The 16,386-nt window shown below is 37.5% G+C and overlaps 1 protein-coding gene and 1 pseudogene across 3 annotated transcripts in view; one reads left to right on the top strand and one right to left on the bottom strand.

The window, feature by feature from the left end:
- Positions 1–16,386, bottom strand: part of RABGAP1L (RAB GTPase activating protein 1-like) — an 828,259-nt gene that overhangs the window by 155,488 nt on the left and 656,385 nt on the right. The window lies entirely within an intron of this gene.
- On the top strand, positions 2,864–3,412 carry LOC105540739 (annotated as a pseudogene).

The following is a 16,386-nucleotide window of genomic DNA, read 5'->3' as shown; positions in this document are numbered from 1 at the left end:
TTTAAAGAAACTTGATTACACTAACAATATAGAAATATTTTTCTACTAGTGACACTCCTTTACAGTCATTAAAATTAGTTGTTTAAATTTTTCTTCATGGGTTCTACTTTTTTTGTTTTTATTTTTTTGAGACCAAATCTTGCTCTGTCACCCAGGCTGGAGTGCAATGGCATGATCTCAGCTCACTGCAGCTTCTGTCTCCTGGGTTCAAGTGATTCTCTTGCCTCAGCCTCCCGAGTAGCTGGGATTACAGGCCCACACCAACACACCCGGCTAATTTTTTTGTATTTGTAGTAATGATGGGGTTTCACCATGTTGGCCAGTCTGATCTCGAACTCCTGGCCTCAAGTGATCTGCCTGCCTCAGCCTCCCAAAGTGCTGCGATTACAGGTGTGAGCCACCACGCCCAGCTAGGTTCCACTTTTATTATAGATACATCTTTGTATAATGCACTGTACATAAGGCAGAAGCATTCCCTGACCCTAGCAGGCTTACAACAAGTCCCTGAAGTCATCTAAGAAAGAAAAAAACTGGACCATATAACTTACTGGCAAAAAGAAAAAGCCGCACAACTCAGTAACAGAAAGTCATAGTCTTATTGCACTTAATGATGGATGCTATGGTCTCCTGATGCTGACTTGCAGCATTTCTGTTGTGTGCTTTTCCACTCAGAATGTGAAGTGATGGGAATCACAGAAGCATTCTTGAATCCTCTGACACTCTTCAGAGACCTTAACCAATATGTTTCTTCATACATGTGGGCTTTCAGAGGCTTTAGAGATAGGAGCCTCTGACACTCTTCAGAGACCTTAACCAATATGTTTCTACTCTGTGGTTCTCAAAGTTACTTTCTCCAGGTAAAACTTTACAAAAGTACAATCAATGAAATAAAAAGTAAATAACAGCTTCTCACACTGCTAAATTAAAAGAATTAATTGAAAGGTAAGTTCTCGTGTATAGCAACTTAAAAGGTAAACTACCTTTATTCAGTCTTGGATAAAACTGCCAATGAAACAAAATTGGGTTAAGTAAAACTCTAGAAAAACTAAAGTAGTCAAAGAATTCCAGTGTTACTTGATTGCACTATTATATCAGAAATTTCTCTCATGACCATTTAAATTCAGGTCACATACACCCAGGAATTTTTAGAAAGGTAGGAGTTAATTTCCTAAGACATTCAAAGAAAAGGCCAGGTGTGGTAGCACACATCTGTAATCCCAACACTTTGGGAGGCTGAGTGGGGAGGATTGCTAGAGCCCAGGAGTTTGAAACCAGCCTGGGCAACCACAGAAGACTCTGTCTCTATCAAAAAAAAAAAAAAAAAAAAGCTGTGCATGGTGGTGCACATCTGTAGTCCAAGCTACTCAGGAGACTGAGATGGGAAGACTGCTTGAGCCTGGAAGGTCAAGGTTGCAGTAAGCGGTGATTGCACTCCAGCATGGGTGACAGAGCAAGACACCGTCTCAAAAAAAAAAAAAAAAAAAAAAAGAAATGGCAACTTCTTCATTGAAAATGCAAGATTACTTAAAACAGAAATGCCAAAAAATTGCTTCTAAGACTATAATCTGAAAAAGGGAAAGACTGAGACAGGTATACAAAATTCATTCTCTACACAATCGGAGAAAGTAACGAAAAGACAGCAGAGCATTTTCTACTTATGGCACCAATGGAAACGACGTAGCCTCTGGCTGTCAATGACACTGTTCCATGGGCTCTGCAGCTGCTTTGGCACTACCCATCACACCCAGACTGGAGGGAATATGGCTCCCATCTCTAAAGTCTCTGAAAGCCCACATGTATGAAAGTTTTAGAACGTAGTTTTGCTCTATTAGTTTCTATTCCTATATAACAAATTTAGCAGCTGAAAACAATATCCATTTATTATCTCACATCTCTGCAGGTCAGGAGTCCCAAGTGGGCTCTGCTCAGGGTATCATAAAGCCTGAAATCAAGATGCCTGTTGGGCTGGACTCTTATCTGGAGACCGGGGAAAATCCACTCTCAAACTCTTTCAGGTTTTTGACAGAGTTAGTTCCTTGAAGTTGCAGGGATTTGGCCAGTTCCCTTGCTAGCTGTCAGCCGGGAGCTGCCCTCAGCTCCTCAAAGCTACTTGCCTTCTTTCTCAAGTGATCTCCTCCACTTTCAAAGCAGCTATTGCACACTGAGTCCTCCTCATACTTCCAATCTCTTTGACTTTCCCTCCTGCTATTAGCCAAAGAAAGCTCTCTGCTTTCAAGGCTTATATGATTCAATTAGGCCCACTCAGATAATTTAGGCTTGAATCTCCCTATTTTAAGGTCAACTGTGCCATATGGCAAAACATAATCACAGAATCAGTAATACAGCATCATATTCATCATGATTCCAGGAATTACGGTGGGACATCTTTGGGGAAGGGAGATATTTAAGAAATTATGCCTACTATATTTATTGAAAACTTAAGGTAAACAGAATAACAACAGCCAAATAGTGTTGTCAACTTGTTCAAATGTAAAACAAAGATGTTCTAAATTCCTCATACTTGGATAAGTACTATATGCAAATGGTACAAAATACAAAAGTTATAAAAGATATACAAGAAAAAACAAGACTTCTTTCTAACAGTGTCCCTCAGCCCCAGTTCTGTTCCCTGTTAATAATAACCATTTACTAGTTTCTCATGTCCTTCCAGAGATATCCACATTTATTAAAGCATACGTATTTGGGAGGACTGGATTGATTTATTCCTGAAAGCTTTGGTAGAATTCCCCTGTTAAATCACCAAGGCCTCAGTAGAAGAAAGTTATTCTAGGGTACCCCGGAGGTTTCCTGCACCGGTGTTCCCACGTGTGGCGCGAACCTGAGGGCATCATGTTATGAGGAGATGGGGGCTGTGGTGACTCGTGGGATCAGGAATTTCAACCTAGAGAACCTAGAGAACTTTCAACCTGGAGAACAACCTAGAGAATTTCAACCTAGAGCAGAACGGGAAATCAACAAGATGAAGCCCTCTCCTGCTCCCAGGTACCCCACTACCAACAGCCTCCTGCGAGAGCAGATTAGTCTGTATCTAAAAATTAAGGGAGAGATTGCTCGTAAAGATGACAAGCTGCTGGCATTTCTAAAAGATGTGTATGTTGATTCCAAAGATCCTGTGTCTTCCATGCAGGTAAAAGCTGCTGAAACATGTCAAGAGCCGAAAGAATTCACATTGCCTTTCGGCCATCACTTTAACATGATAAATATTAAGACCATTCCTAAAGGCAAAATTTCCATTGTAGAAGCATTGACACTTCTCAATAATCATAAACTTTATCCAGAAACATGAACTGCTGAGAAAATAGCCCAAGAATACCATTTAGAACAGAAAGATGTGAATTCTGAAGTCAAAATCTTCCCTCCTGAAGACAAGAAAGCAATACGATCAAAATGAAGAAAAATCACAATTTCCTATATGTACTTCTCATCCTGTATATTTTCTCATTTTTCACATATTAAATTATGTTAATTACCAAGTGTTTAATGCTAATTGTGAGAGCATACTCTTAATATTTATTGAGCTCCCTGACTTTTCAGGATTGCCATAAAATGTATTTTGTTTCCTTTTAATTTGGCATAGGCATATTTTATATGTACATGTCAGCATGACTAATCAGTACATCTGTACCTTTATTATAAGTAAAAGAGTGAGCATGTTATTTTAGGCACATCAACTTTTAAATTGGTCATACGACCCCTTGGGAAATATCCTGAATCCCTCATTTAAGTTTTATTTTCCAGTTTAGGTGTTTAGTTCATTCTTCATATGTGATGGTGAAAGTAAAAGCTTTCCTAACTCTTAAGACTGTGACATTTTCTTGTTAGGGAAAGAGACTTGATAGTGAGGCAGACTAACAGTATTTCCCAAATAAAGGCACACAGGAAAAAATTACAAATCAATAGAATCTAATTAAAATTACTACTCCAGGGAATAAGAAGTATCGAGGATTTATTTTATTTTGAATTGGTTTTAAGTATGAAATAATTGTTTTTACAGTTATAAAAAGTAATTAGTGGTGTTTACAAAATGTTGAGAATTTTTGCTTTGACAAACAAATAGGTAAGTCTCATGGCCTTCAGATAGGCAGGCAGCAGTAGAAACTTTCGAAAAAGTAACATTTCCCTGGATTTAACATGGAAATAGAAAACTTTAAAGAATAATTAAATAAGAAAACCATGGTAGATGAAATTTGGTGATTATATATAGTTTTGGATGTTAACACTAGTTGAGAGAAGAGAGAAAAAAACAGCAAGTAGAAGCAGAGAACAAGATCATTGGAAGGGACCTTAGAAATTGCTGCTTCATCCATTTTAGCAAACTATGAGTACGCCATGTACCAGTACTAGGATCTTGAGTGAGATTGTGTGAGTTTAGCTCTGCCTAAGATATTATTATTGTGGGATCTGTGGGAGACTGTGTATCCTCTTTGAGAAGAAATTTCTTCTATAAAATGAGCATACTGCTACCTTACTTAAATTTAAGGGTTATCATGAAGATAAATGAAACAGTAAAGGACCACGCAAATATGAATCATTTTTTGCAGTGGAGAAACAGGCACCTGGGAAGAATATATGATCTATGGTTCTATAGTTTATGACCCAACCAGGCCCAGAATTTAGGTTTTCAAATCCCAGTAGTGTGTTTTTTCTGTCGTGCCAAAAACTAGCACGCCTTAGGAAAGGGAAAAGATGTGAACTGTGGGTATATTGGGGTTATCAGTGCTTCTCAGGGAAGACAGGCATCACTACTTCCCAGAGATGCCTCTGGAAATGATATAGAAGATGCTGAAGAATTCAACATGATGACGGAAAGAGGCATTTGTAGTAATGCTAAGAACAGAAAAATGGACTAAGTGGAAAATTTGTAAGCATGTCTTTGAATGTAGATTTGTTATGTGAACAAACTATACCTAGTTTATTTTTGGTTTAACATAATAATTCTTTTGAGAAATCATGAAGTAACTACTCAATATAAAATGCATTTTAAAACTCCTGTAAATCAGTCAAAACTTTATTCATTTTATCATAATGGTCACTATTTGAGTCACTAGTACTATTTCTGAGCCATCTTCTGTTGCTATCTACATTGTGATTAGGCAGCTGTTACATGGTTTCACATGACAAAATAAAGGACTTACCATATATATGTGTGTGTGTGTGTGTGTATAGATATGTATATATATAGATGTATATATATAGATGTGTATATATATAGATGTGTATATATATATAGATGTGTGTGTATATATATATATAAAAAGAAAGTTATTCTGTGATAATAGTTTAGATTTTCTAGTTATCTAAGGTTAGTATTGATCTTTTCAATTTTCCTAGAAAATCATCCATTTCTTCTAGGTTCTCGAATTAATTTGCACAGGATTAAGCAAAATATTTTCTTAGGATTCTCTTCTTTTCTATTTTTATCATTTCCCCATTATTTCTTGGTTTATGCTGTTTCCTGTCTACTTTTTGATTTTAAAAACTTAATATCCTATTTAAAAACATAATCAGCTCTTTTATTTAGCTGATCAATTTTTGTCTAATTTATTAACTCTTATTCCCTTATTTTGCTTTTTTATGTTTATTGATAATTTTTCTAACTTTGAGTTAGACATTTAATGGAGTTATTTTCTTTCTTCATTAAGATAAGTGCTTCTGAAATCTATTTTAGCTCCATCCCACAAGTTCTGATATGTAGTGTTTTAATTATGCTTTTGTCTTAGATTTTCTAAAACTTGTTTGGTTTCCTCTGATCTAAGACGTGTTTTAGTAGAAATTTTAAAGTGTCCAGGTGATGATATTCTTTTTTCTAAGTTCTAGTTTTATTGCAATGAGATCAGAGAATGCTGTAGATATTTACTTTGCCTTTTGAAATTCTTTGAAATTTTCTTTATGGTCTATTTTTGTGAACATTTTATTTGACATTCTTAGTTTTCAGGATACAAAGCTTGACGAATATCAAATATTTTCTTCATTCATTATTTTGTTTGGGTTTTCTTTCTCTTAGTTGTTGTCCACTTGATCTCTTATGAACTAAGAGAAGTGAATAAACAGTCTTATAACTACTATGTAACTATTATTCTTTATATTTTCTGTAGTTTTTGCTTTATGGATGCTTAATGTTATACTGCTGCCTTGAATTATTCCTCATTGCCTTTCTTAAAGCTTTTCCACTAAATTCAATCTTGTCTAATAGTAAAGATATAATCTCTACTTTTTTGTTTGTGTTTTCCCATGTTTTCCATCTTATCTGTGTAATTCCTCATTGAGTCTGTTTTTCTTCTTCTTCTCCTCCTCCTCCTCCTTTTTTTTTTTTTTTTTTTTTTTGATACAGGTTCTCAGTCCATCACCCAGGCTGGAGTGCAATGTCTCAATCTCAGCTCATTGCAACCTCCACCTCCGGGTTCAAGCAATTCTCCTGCCTCAGCTTCCCAAGTAGCTGAGATTACAGGTGCCTGCCACCACGCCCAGCTAGTTTTTTTTTTTTTTTTTTTGTATTTTTAGTAGAGACAGGGTTTCGAGCTCCTGACCTCAGGTGATCTGCCCGCTGTGGCCTCCCAAAGTGCTGGGATTACAGGTGTGAGTCACCGTGCCTGGCCCCCTGCTTCTTCTTTATACCCTAGGAAGGCCAAGAAAGCTCCTGCTGCCAGTTCACAAATCCTCTCCCATAGTCTAAACTGGGCATTACTGGTTTTGCCCCCTAGAAAGTTCTGCCAGCTTTGTGTGAGATCTGCAGCCATGGGCACTTTTAACTGCATTTATCATTCTTCATCACATTTTGTAGTCTGGAGTTGCACATGTATCTTTTTTTGAAGATGGGGTTCATGTTTTTACCATTTTGCTCTCCTAGTGCAGTTGGATAATTTGTAAGGGAGGAGGAAAATAATGCTGTAATCTTTGTTCTGTCATTTTAAAAATCAGAATCTAGAATTTATTTTTTGCCAGTTCTCCTCCTCTATCCCACACTCTATGTCATGCTTTCTGGACAAAAGCTATGCTGTTCTGTGCTCTGCAGATGTTCTAGATAACAGTATGTTCTGGTCCTTAGTCCTCTAAATGTGAATGGCCTATCTAGTATAGTATAATAGTTAAGCTTTCGTCAGTTCTGATGACCAACATTATGCATATATTATCTGGTTCCTTGAAATTCCTCCCACGGTTTCTTGGCTGTTCTACACTGTCTATATCTATCTCTCCCAGAAATTTCTGGATCTCCGACTCTTGTCTCTAACTTGTGTCTCTCTCTTCAGTTCAGTTTAGTCTGCCTGAAAAAATATTTTTACCAGGCAGTTCAAAACTGCTGCTAAACCTTAAGACAGAACCATAGCTGGGCCACATGATGTGCTCAGTTGTGTTTCACTTATTATATACAGAGCCCTCTCCTGGGAATTGGTGAGGCATAGGTAGATGAGTGCTTCAGGAACTCATAATCTAATAGGCGAGAAAGAAAACATATTGTTCTGAAGCTATTTTGCTAAATGCACATTTCCATGTAGTCTCCTCAATGCCAATGTGTGCTATTAGTGTTAGCCATCTTTCTCTGAGCCCTCCCTGTAATGCATTACCTCTCTTAAACAATTAGGATTATATACATTGCTTTTTCCTATTCAAGGTCAATACATTCTTGGGTGGCCACAAAACTGCTACTGTTCATCAGTCCCTGCCTTGGTTACAGAGCCAAAATAATAAACATTGAACTCATAGAGCAGTTGTATAAATTAGGATCCTTTGACCACAAAGAATAGAGACTCACTAAAGTTGTCTCAAGTATCTGTGTGGATGTGTATGTGAGAGGGGTAACTGGGAACAGTTATTGTAAGGTTTCACATGAAAACAAGGAACAAAGGTATGTTTTGTGGCTAGGCCTTATGCGAACTCATGGAAAGTATTTTAACCAGGTCTCATGAAAAGTATAGGAACAGAGATGGAGAATTTTAAGTTGTAATTTCAAGTTGTTCAGAATCCAATAGATAAGTAATGATGTAATTAGTTCTTTATCCCCTTGGCAGCAATAATTTGTTGACCATCGTCTTCCCTCCCAAATATAATTTAAGTATGTGTATCTACCCTCACCCCCACCAACACACATACATACACACACACACACACACACACACACACACACTTGTAAAAAATTTCATGACCTTGCTCCTACTTACTTGTCACTCTTGCTTACTCATGGCTTCTACTGACTCATGTCATTTTTGTCTGCCTCTTTTTCTGGTTAGAGCAATTGGTGTTTGCTCTTATCAAATAATACTCTCTATTTCAAATTAAAAATTTCCTAAGAAAGAACATCTAATCAGTCCACTATGTCACTATCATCAGTTAGATAAAACACTTGTACTAGGTTGTTAAATCTGTCAGCCTTCAAGCTACCTGAATACTTTAGGTCAAATGTTCTGAGATGTGGTTAAGATGGTAAAGTCATGCAATGTAGAACATGGCCACCTATATATATTTGGCTAGAGTTGGTATCCTTAGCAAGAGGCTATAGGTAGGACCCCTTAGGAAAGGACTCCGGATATACAGATACTCCTAGATTTGGTCTATCCAATATTCCAATATAGCATAATTGTTAAGCTTTCCTCAGTTCCGATGACCAACATTATGCATTTTATCCTAGGTTCTCTATGATTAGCAAGAAACATTAGTCTTGTGAAACAGATAGATAGGCTCATTTTATTGCATTTTAAGTATTTCTTTTATACTTACACATAATCACTGCCAAGATAAATGTCCATATGCTATACCACCAAAAGCATGAAAACTTAGCGTGGCCACCTAGAAACTTTTTGGAAACAGTTATATCAAATAGCTACTACTGCTGGTTTTCAAGGGGTTAAAAGGATTAATATATCTACTTCTATAAAGAGACTATCCGTTCACCAGGGTCAAGCACTAGTATCCCTAGAAGAAATTAGGGCTTACTTATAATTACATTTCTGCCACCTAAGACCACACACACAGTTTTTTTATTTCACTTTTGACAAATCAGAACTGAATTTAGGTCTGCTCATAACAATCCTTATGAGAATAGGTTTTATTATCATCCTATAAAATGGGAAAGAAAGTAATTCTAGATGCTAACAGTGCCATCATTCTAGATTAAGGGGTACACTAGATAAAGAGAATAAATTCCTATTGTTTTAGAATTTCAACCAGGACACAGCTGTAAACTTCAGCCTGGCCTGGTATCTGAACTGAGGCAATAAATGCCATATTTGGCGTAGCATTTGTTTGCTCAAATCTAACCATATGCCACTGGAATTGAAGAGGAGGCAATTCTCCACAGGGCCAGAATGTATTCCTTTAAGGCTCCTGTGGGGGCATGTTCTTCCACCTGTACCTGTGTGTGAGATATGCACAATTCTTGCAAAACTATAAACTCTACCAATCATAAAAATAATCTGATAATTTTTTAGAGTACACAAGTTGAAGATATATTCATCAAATAAAGGTTATATAAACTTAAGATCCTTACACAATAAACATCATAATGAGAAGTTTCTCATAAAAATATTTTCAATTTCCTGGTAATGATCTATATCTTATGGACATACTACTGATGTGGCTGAAAAGAAATTCTTTACAGTGAATAATACAGAAAATTCATTCTATACGGAGCTTTTCTTTCTTTCTTTTTTTTTTTTTTTGAGATCGAGTTTCGCTCTTGTTGCCCGGGCTGGAGTGCAATGGCATGATCTCGGCTCACTGCAACCTCTGCCTCCCGGGTTCAAGTGATTTTCCTACCTCAGCCCCCCAAGTAGCTGGAATTACAGGCATGTGCCACCACACCCAGCTAATTTTTGTATTTTCAGTAGAGACGGGGTTTCACCATGTTGGCCAGGCTGGTCTCGAACTCCTGACCTCAGGTGATCTGCCCACCTTGGCCACCCAAAGTGCTGGGATTATAGGCATGAGCCACTGCGTCTAGCCTGGAACATTATTTTTATTAGTCAGATATATACCACACTATTTTCAGCATTCATTTGGTTTTCATTCAAGGAGTTACAGAGCACTTGTAATATCATTTTGCCAGGAATCATGCTGGGTATTCAGCATATGGAATTGAATTTACCTCATGCTTTCCCTCAAGAGATGGAGCCATGAAGCCAACAATGCAAAAAGACTGATAAGTAAATATAACAGAGAACAATGTCAGAGTATGTCTAACTGGCTAATCCATTGGCCAAAGATACAGAGGGCACGTTCTGGCTTCAGCATGTCCTATCAGAGATATGTCACACTTTGCATGCTCTCAAAAGTGTTTACCTCAAGAGATATATGAAATCTACTATCAGATGTACAAAGGAAGAAAACATATTTCTCAACTTTGATTTATGATTATTTTGTATTCCAGTGTAAAAACTTGATTATTAAACTGGGCAAGAAGAGAGAGATCAAGATTGTCATCAAGTCTTGATGACAATGAGGGTGCTATTAGCAGGTGGAAATAAATAGCTATAGAAGAATACATCTTTGAAATGAATTACTGTGTCAGACACAGGGAGAGAGAAAAGCAGGGTTACCTTATATGGAGCACAGAAAGAAATTATATCCTTCAACTTCTCCTTCATACCTCAAGCATCTTAGCTTCCCTCACTCCCTGAACAAACCTCCTAACATCCTAATCTACTCAAATTGCCTGGTCATGTATGACAGAAAATACATGTTGAAAAAAAAGAGAGAGAAAAGAAATGAATGGGAATAAAATTATGTTCTTGATACCACCTTGAAAGAAAATTAACATCTTTTAATGTATGTTAGCTGCTGAAGCAGTTGAATTACAGAATCTGAATGATTTAAAATAATAGGGTTTTTTTTGTTCATGCAAAGTTTAGATGGCAGAAAAGTAGGCATGGGGATTCTGAACCATGCAGTCATTTTAGGAATTTCAACTGAAGGTAGTTCTGTCACCCTCAATGTGTGGCTTCCAAGGTTACTTTGGGTGCCAATATCCAGCTGACACAAGGGATAGACAGCATGAAAGCTGCATAAGGAATTTTTTTTTTAACATAACCAGACCAAAGGAAGAAATGCTGATCACTTTTATTCCCATTCCTTGGCCCAGTCTCAGTCACATGCCAACACTAATAAAAACGAATTTTTATTTCACTTTTGACAATTCAGAACTGATTTTAGGTTTGCTCATCACAATCACTATGAGAAGAGGCTTTATTATCATCTTATAAAATAGAAAAGAAAATAATTTTAGAAGCCAGAGGAAGCTGGGAAATATAGTCCAGCTGTGTCAGCAGAAAGAAAAGAAAATAGATTTGGTGAACAGTTAGCCAATCTCTGCCACAGTGTCTCTCTCTGAATATTTTACTTTATCTGCAAATTTATCCAGCCCTTGTGTCCTAGGAATGTGAATTTAAATAAATGGTGTATTTATTGCAATGAAATTCTACTACTTAAAAAATTTGCCTCTCAGTGAAATTTACTATAAATTGAATTGCCTGCAAAAGGTAAATTTGCATTATCATTACATCATGACTTGTTCGATTATGAGTTCAACTAAATAAGAATATTTTAAAAACATCTTTAGTTCTATTATGTCAAACAGTGGTACTATCTCCATTAGCATTCTTTACTTATCAAACTTAATATTTCTAAAACTGAACTCTTGATCATTCCCCTCTCCATATTTCCTCCTGACTTCCTCAGCTCAGAAGAAAAGACTTCTGGATAAGCAGTTTTTCAAGTCAGGTGCTTAGGAATAACCCTTTATATTTTACTCACTCTCAAGTCTTTCATCTAATTTATCAGCAGTTAGATATATTTTACCTTCAAAATGTATCTTTAATCTATTCATTTCTTCCAGTTTCCTCTAATCCAAGTCAGATCTCCCTCTCATCTGGATTACTGCTACAGTTTCCTCTCTCCTTCCATCTTTAGAGAGGAACCCTTCAAAAGATTTGCACTGTACTTAGCATACAATTCAAACTCTTAACCAAGGCCTTCGAGAACCTGCATGAATCTGGTCCCTGGCTTCATCTCCAACCTCATTTTCCAGCCCTTATTTTGTTCTATGTGTACCAGCCTTTTATTTTTTTGACAAAGGCTAAATACCTTTCTTACTGAGGGCCTTGCAATATAGTATTGCTTGTCTAGAGAGTTTGATGTTTTTCTTTTTATGATGAAATGTATTTGCATACACAAAATATAATTGAGATATATATATATATATATATATATATATATATATGATTCCCACCCATTCAAGCACTAAGGCCAAGACATGCAATTATCCCAACAGCATGTCTGTGGGAAGAACAGGTTTATGGAGGGGAATGGGCTTCTTTCTCCTAGTTCACCTATTGACAGAGAAGTCTTTTAGAGTCCTGGCTTTGCCTTTTGTCTCCTGCACAAGGTCTATTAAAGCCCACGGTTTTGGCCACCAAGGATTGGCAAATGCCCAGAGAAAAAAAACACGGGTTTAGAATTTACTTCTTTTTTTTTGAGATGGAGTTTCACTCTTGTTGCCCAGGCTGGAGTGCAATGGTGCCATCTTGGCTCACTGCAACCTCCGCCTCCCAGGTTCAAGCGATTCCCCTGCCTCAGCCTCCCGAGTATCTGGGATTACAGGCAGCAACCACCACATCCCACTAATTTTTTTTTTGTATTTTCAGTAGAGACAGGGTTTCTCCATGTTGGTCAGGCTGGTCTCAAACTGCCAACCTCAGGTGATCCGCCCGCTTTGTCCTCCCAAAGTGCTGGGATTAGAGGCGTGAGCCACCGCACCTGGCTTAGAATTTACTTCTGTATCAGGATTCAGACTTTTTCATAATTTCTGGCTTCTAAAAACTCTCCTTATTTTCTTACTAAGCCACACATTAAAAATTTTTAATTATTTTAGGCAGAACTTACATTGACATCTAGTCTACTATTTTTCCAGAAATAAAAGCTCCTCTAAAAGCATACTTAACTATTCCTCTTCAGCTGGTTAGCTCCTATTGGTCTGTTAGGGCCTCAACTTAAAATGTCACTTCCTCAGAAAAGTTCTCCTTGATCATCATTCCTCAATCTAAGTTAGCTTCCTACTATTTTCTATCTTATGACAATTTTTTGTTTTCTTTTGTAACATTTATCACAACTTGCAATTATATATTATTTTTGTGTTATCTCTTCCTTCCATTATCTCGAAAGCTTCAGGAGGATAGGAATATTTTCTGTTGTGATCATTACTGAATGGAATGCCTACTGCAGTACTAGGACCTAGTGGGTACACAATAAGTGGTAAAGATTAAGTGAAAGAATGAGTGGATACCCTGTAAATGATCATACTGCATTAGTTTTAAATTCTGTTACTGGGCTGGGCATGATGGCTCATGCCTGTAATCCTAGCACTTTGGGAGGCTGAGGCAGGTGGATCACTTGAGACCAGGAGTTCGAGAACAGCCTGGGCAACATGACAGATCCCTGTCTCTCATACATATATATATATAATATATATTATATATATATATATGTATGTATACACACACACACACACACACACAAATTAGCTGGTTGTGGTGGCACACGCCTGTAGTCCCAGCTACTCCAGTAGCTGTGGTGAGAGGATCTCTTGAACCTAGGAGATTGAGGCTGCAGTGAGCTGTGATCACACCACTACACTCTAGCCTAGGTGATGGAGTGCCATCCTGTCTCAAAAAATAAATATAAATACATTCTGCGACTGCTAAATACTGGCAACAATAATCCACTTTTAAATTTTGATTGCCTTCAAAAACTATGTAGTAAAGTGTAAGACTAGTACAAAAATAGTGAGTAAAAGAGAGGTAGTAAAGCAAAGACTCTGAAACCACATTGCCTGGATTCAAAATTTGGCTTTGTCTTTTATTAGCCAAGTAGCCTTCATTAGGGACTTACACATTCTAGGCCTGCTTTCTGATCTATAAAATTGGGTCAATAAGAATATTTGCTCCATGGTGTTGTGACGATTAAATGATAAACATGCCAGGCATACAAGGAAGCAGGATATAACTGCTATGGTGGTTGCTATCATTACAAAGTTATTGTTAACCAATGCACAGATTTCAAACAAAAATGGCAAACAGCATAGAATCATAAGGGAAAAATATGTTGGAGTGGCAAGCTGGAGAAAGGGACCTAGGGCTACAGATGTGCCAGCAAGAGTCATGAACACACAGAGACAGTCAGGAGGAAGGCAGCTGGTAGTGGCTGTGTGGGTGCCCACTATCAGCACATGGACGTAACCGACATAGAGGTCAGGGGAGAAGGGGCTGCTGGAGGGAGCCTGAACTGGGTCTGTGATCTCCTTTTGCAACATGCTCATAGCACTTAGTTCCTAAGATCCATCACCAATTCTCTGTGGGGAAGGATATCTTTGGATCTGTTTTTGGGCTCAGTTCATCTAGAATAGTGGGGAACATCAGCCAAAGAGGCAAAATTAAGTTGTGCACCTTTTGACAACAGCAAGTATCTCTGGGCATTAAAGGCAAGTTTTGTCTAATGTAGTATTTTCCCTAACAAATGCAGTACTCTATTCATGGATCTCTTTTTTCTTTCTTTCTTTCTTTTTTTTTTTTTCTGTTTTGAGATGGAGTCTCACTCTATCACCCAGGCTGGAGTGCAGTGGCACAATCTCGGCTCACTGCAACCTCCACCTTCCGGGTTCAAGCAATTCTCCTGCCTCAGCCTCCTGAGTAGCTGGGATTACAAGTGCCTGCCACCACATCTGGCTAATTTTTGCATTTTTTTGTAGAGACAGGTGAACATAATGGCCAGGCTGGTCTCGAACTCCTGGCCTCAGAAGATCCGTCCGCCTTGGCCTCCCAAAGTGCTAGGATTATAGGCATGAGTCACTGCACCTGGCCTGGATCTTATTTTTCAAAAGACAAAATACTAGATCTTTTGAATTTTCTTCTGTATTCTTTCTTGTTTCCACTGCATTTTTCTCCAAATACTGAGAATGTATTACATAATACCCTCTCCTGTGCTTACCCCTAACTCTACTCTCCTACCTTAGGTCTTAGATCAATCTAAAATTAAGTCACTAGAATCTGGATCTTATGATATTTCACTGACTATATAGGTCTGATTATTTTATAAGGAACAAAGTTGTACCCTTTTATCTAGATATAAAGCTAGTTCTTTTTTAGTCACCTTGAGACCATCTACCCATGAACCTCCATAAAAAATTTACATTAAGATGAGTCTAACTATATTATCCATAGAAATAATCTAAGGTTATATCTGTTGTGATAAAATGACTAATGCTGAACCTTGAGATGAATTAAAACAAGAACAGATTAACTAGGTCCAATCAAAGAGTCTGTCTATAGTAAAACACTGAATAGTTAGGTTGATATTATATGGAAAGCTTTTATTTGGTTCTCTCATATTTTCAATTGGTCAGTGTCAGAGAAAGAATTTCCGGTTGTCCTTTCTTTAAGACAAGGTGGACTTATCCTCAGGAAAAAAAGGACAACATTTATCCTGAAAAACCAATTGTAATATTCAACTTTAACTTCCTATTTAAATTGGAATATGTGAATTTAAAGGTCAGCTGCTGCTCTATCTTGGCTAAGAATGTAGGTACTTTGGGAGATTCAGAGTACTCTCTCAGTCTTTGATTGCAATATTCTCATGTGCTATTTTCTTAAGAAAGTGTTCATGTTCATTTTGGCAAATGTATTATCTTCCTCCATTGATTTATGCTGTCTAAAACATTCTTTTTAGAGTCAACATTGTTCGATAGAATAATGAACCAGCACAACCAAAAGATACCAAAGTCTTGTCAAATTAAAATAAAATTAAATAAACAAAATTGAAAATTTCCCTCAAATCTCCTATAAATTATTAATAACCATGAGGTAGACAACTTAAACAATTTTGAGCCTCCTCTGAACTCTGGAAACCTACCTTTCTGATGTATGATAGAATCAGTATCATAGGTTAGATGTTCCTTGTAATCAGAGTATTTCTACTCAAATGTTATTACCAGTTCGTAAGCATCTACTGTTTCTGCTATCAGAGACCCTAAACTGATGCCAGGTTCACTCATTCATTGGTTTTGTGAAGTATTTTTGTTTTGTTTGAAAAATAACAGCTCGCCAGGTGCGGTAGCTCATGCCTGTAATCCCAGCAATTTGGGATGCTGAGGTGGGCAGATCACCTGAGGTCAGGAGTCGAGACCAGCCTGGCCAACATGATGAAACCCTGTCTCTACTAAAAATACAAAAATTGACCAGGCATGGTGGCACATGCCTGTAGTCCCAGCTAGTTGGGAGGCTGAGGAAGGAGAATCACTTGAACCTGGGAAGTGGAGGCTGCAGTAAGCCAAGATCGTGCCACTGAACTCCAGCCTGGGAGATAGAGTGAGACTCTGTCTCAAAA

Source organism: Mandrillus leucophaeus, unplaced genomic scaffold (genome assembly GCF_000951045.1).
Source record: "Mandrillus leucophaeus isolate KB7577 unplaced genomic scaffold, Mleu.le_1.0 Scaffold226, whole genome shotgun sequence".
Classification (NCBI taxonomy): Eukaryota; Metazoa; Chordata; class Mammalia; order Primates; family Cercopithecidae; genus Mandrillus; species Mandrillus leucophaeus.
The sequence above is the reverse complement of the archived record's forward strand: the minus strand, read 5'-3'. Positions and strand labels throughout refer to the sequence as shown.